The 4,223-nt window shown below is 38.8% G+C and overlaps 1 pseudogene across 1 annotated transcript; it reads left to right on the top strand.

Moving 5' to 3' along the window:
• Positions 1-1,763: 1,763 nt before the first annotated feature.
• On the top strand, positions 1,764-2,648 carry LOC306660649 (ribosome biogenesis protein NSA2 homolog; annotated as a pseudogene). The gene has a single exon. The product of its transcript is annotated as a ribosome biogenesis protein NSA2 homolog (transcript).
• The last annotated feature ends 1,575 nt before the right edge of the window (positions 2,649-4,223 follow it).

Genomic DNA, 4,223 nt, shown 5'->3' with positions numbered 1-4,223 from the left:
TTCAACAAGTATTTATTAAACAACTAGTATGTGCACACATTATAAGCTCCTAAGATTCAGTGATATATGGGATACACAGGGTTCTCGTCCTTGGGCCACTTGAAACCAAGTAGAGAAAACTCACCCATGAAGCTTATGTTTTAAAGGTTGATGAATCTAATAAAATAGAGGCTGTCCTGAGAACATTTAGGAGAAAGTGGTATTTAGTAACATGTGCTTTGGGAAAGCCCGGTTTAATTGTTTAATGAATAAATTTTAGCTTTAGGTAAATAATCACAATTGTTCTAATTTACTATAGACATACTATTATGCTAGTGATATTGGAAAATACAGATGCATAAGACATCTTTAAAAACTTCTCTAATTGAGGTGACAATCAATAAAAAGAATGGCATAAATAATGCAAGCCAGAATAAAATTACACATAAATTTGAATGGCTCAGTTACCCATTAAAATGCTATCTATCTTCCGAAGACAAGTTTCATGGTTTCTGGGAAATGCTTTCTGGACTCTGGATCTCCTGCACCACAGTGGGTTTTTTTTTTTTTTTTTTTTTTTTTTTTTTTTCTGTACTTATGCCACATTGCCTTAAGGGAAAGTTATTTGTGTACATCTCTGATCTACCAAACTGAACAGTCAACTTTGTGCTATGGACACTGGATGTTTTCCTCAGACCACACAGTCATTTGGGGGAACCAAAGGGTAAGATAACAAACTTTGGTGCCATATGACTGGCTGAATCCTGTATCCGACATAGAACACCTGTGTGATTTTGAGCTTTCAAATTTTGCAAAACAGAGATCACAATATTCATATCTACCTAATCATGTTATTGTTTTAGCTGAGATGACGCATATAAAATGATCTAGTGCCTTATGCAGTTAGTACTCAGTCATGAGAGATGTTGTTATGACTTAGTTATAACACAGTGCTCTTCCATAAGTGTTTGTGTAACACAGATGTTGGAAGAAAGGGAGCTGGAAACCAGACCACAGGACATGGCTCATTGCCTCTGTCTCTTGCAGAGTCCCAATACAAAAAAAGATGGAAGCTAATTGCACAGATCCCCTAGGTCAGACTAACTACCTAGTGCTATTGAGGTCAAGGAACAGCAAGATGAGATCAACAATGTTGATTAGACATGGACATGGAAAAGCCTGATGGTGAGAATGGAAAAACGTGAAATATGGGCTGAAATGTTCATATTTAATAGAAGACAAAGGATAAGACTACAAATGGAAGGAATGAAGAAGATAGAGATTTCAAAAAAGATGGCCTCACCAATTTTGATCAATAGGAACTAGGTGGTGGTGGACGCATGTGGGGTCTGACTGAGCTGGGATAGGACACAGTCCGCTGGTTGGGACATCTTTACTCTGGAACCTGGGCCCCACCAGGCCTATGCACTATGCAGCTAGATGGGGTGTGGGGTGACACTCAGATGTATCTGTGTTCCTTATTGTGCCCTAGTGCTGCCCGGACATCCCACAGGTCTACAGCACCATGAAGCACATCTTTGACCACTAGTGGGAGTTTCTACAGCTGCCATGTAGAAATGCCCAAACCCCATGAGCAGGAGTGTGGTTAGGGCTGGTGTGCTGGATAGACATGCAGATCACTCTGGAACGTTGCAGAGCCACAGACGGCTCAGCACAGAGTGGGAACTGCTTTCAATGGTGAAGTCTTTTATTGGCATAACAAAAAACAAAACATGGGCAAAAATATTCTGTAGTTACCCTGTAAAGAAAACAATGAGGGAGTCGACTCATGGGTCTTTTGTACCCGAAAATTAAAAGCTTCTACTCACCCTGGAGACTGCACCCCACAGATCTGCGGCTGTCACCATGCCACAAAATGAATATATTGAATTACACCATAAACGCTATGGATATCGTTTGGATTACCATGAGAAAAAGAAAAAAAAGGAAAGTCGAGAGTCTCATGAACATTCAAAGAAGGCAAAAAAACTAATTGGCCTGAAAACTAAGCTCTACCATAAACAGTGCCATGCCGAGAGAATACAAATGAGAAAGACTATCAAGATGCATGAAAAGAGAAACACCAAACAAAAGAACGGTGAGAAGACTCCACAGGAAGCAGTTCCTGCCTATCTCCTAGACAGAGAAGGACAGACTTGGGCAAAAGTACTTTCCAACATGATTAAACAAAAGCGAAAAGAGAAGGTGGGAAAATGGGAAGTCCCCTTCCCAAGGTTCCTGCCCAGGGAGAAACAGAAGTATTAAAAGTGATTCGAACAGGGAAGAGAAAAAAAGAAGGCCTGGAAGAAGATGGTTACTAAAGTCTGCTTTGCTGGAGATGGCATTAAAAGAAAACCACCTAAATATGAAAGATTCATTAGGCCAATGGGCTTTCATTTCAACAAGGCCCACGTAACACATCCTAAACCCAAAGTCACCTTCTGCCTACCAATACTTGGTGTGAAAAAGAATCCCTCATCCCCACTACATACAACTTTGGGTGTTATTACCAAAGGTACAGTCATTGAGGTGAATGTGAGCGAATTGGGCCTTGTGACACAAGGAAGCAAAGTTATTTGGGGGAAATATGCCCAGGTTACCAACAATCCTGAAAACAATAGATGCATAAATGCAGTCTTACTGGTTTGACAGCAGTTTTACATTTCTTACAATTATTAAAGACTACGAATCGATCAGGAAAATCACCATTTACTGCGATGTTTCTGAGTACTACCAAACAGCCTTAAATATCTGTAGTCATTGAGAGAACTATTTATTAAACTGTTAAAAAAAATAATAAAAGAAAAACATAAAAGAAAAGAAAACAGTGAGACGGGTGGTGGCCCACACCTGTATCCCAGCAGTTCTGGAGGCTACAGCATCGAGAGTTCAAAGCCAGCCTCAGCAAAAGCAAGGCACTAAGCAACTCAGTGAGTCACTGTCTCTAAATAAAATACAAAACAGGACTGGGGATGTGGCTCAGTGGTGGAGTGGTGGAACGTAAATGTACTAATATTTCAGTTACCAATGTGGTTTCAGTGGATGAGGTACTTATACACAAACTATATCCTCAGGACCCGGATAAAAAACTCTTTTGACCCAGGAAGCCATAATCACTGCGAAGAGTGAGCTTCTGCAGTTACCTTGGAGGACTGATGATGAGCACAGTTATCTTAAAATGCTAAGAAAGGCTGATAGGCCATGGAATAGATAATCATAAATTAATTGCCAAGATGGAAGAGCTGATAGCTTCAGCAAGAGGAAGGATAAAGACACCAAAGGCAGCAGTTCTTGTAGAGAAATCATAATGAAAGGTGGTATGTGATATCAGTTCATCCAAGTCTTTCCAACCTGAGGATGTATTTATTTCGTTACTTTAAAAATACAATTACAATTTAGTGAGAATTTTTTAAAATAAACTGGAGTAGGTCTATGTAACGTTTGATGAAAGCGAAAAGATACAGAGCTTCTAAATCAAAGGGGTAATCTGAGGTTAGTGTGGCTTGACATAACTGTTAACTTTTGAGGGTTCCAGTATTTATGTGAAAATTTAATGATTTTTTTTTTTTTTTAAAGATCTTGGAAGAAATTGGTTTTGACATTGAGTTTCCTTAAGTAGAATTTTAAAGGTTTCTAGACACTGAAACTCTACCTGGCTTTGGACCAGCCCCAGAACAAAGCAGAGTCACCTCTCATACACACATAATTGCCTTACTGTGGTAAACCAAAACATCATGCATGAAGGAACTTACTTTGAAAGGAGAAGTTGTTTAACTTTAAAAGATGTTAACTTGATAAAATAACTTGGTCTGCTAATCATCACAGTGTTTTGATTTGGCACTTAAATGATATTTTTGGAGTGGAAATCATCACTAAAGTAATATATGATTCCACCAAAAATACTCTTTTATTATATTAAAGAGTACTGAATTGGCTGGGTACAGTAGGGCATGCCACCTGTTTGGGAGGTTGAGACAGGAGGATCACAGGTTTGATGCCAGCCTGGGTGATTTAGGGAAACCCTGTCTCAAAATTAAAAAGTAAAATAAATAAATGAAACAGACTAGGGATACAGACCAGTGGTAAAACACTCCTGAGTTCAATCCCAAGAACCTAAAAGGAAAAAATAATTGTTTAAAGTGTACAGTATTGGTTTGCCAAAGTTTTGAAACTTAGTAATAGTATTACCTGAAACAAATTATAACAACAACCAAAAAAGACAGAAACTAGGTGGAATGTACCTA

The sequence above is a fragment of the Sciurus vulgaris genome, assembly GCF_902686455.1.
Source record: "Sciurus vulgaris genome assembly, chromosome: 5".
NCBI lineage: Eukaryota > Metazoa > Chordata > Mammalia > Rodentia > Sciuridae > Sciurus > Sciurus vulgaris.
The sequence above is the reverse complement of the archived record's forward strand: the minus strand, read 5'-3'. Positions and strand labels throughout refer to the sequence as shown.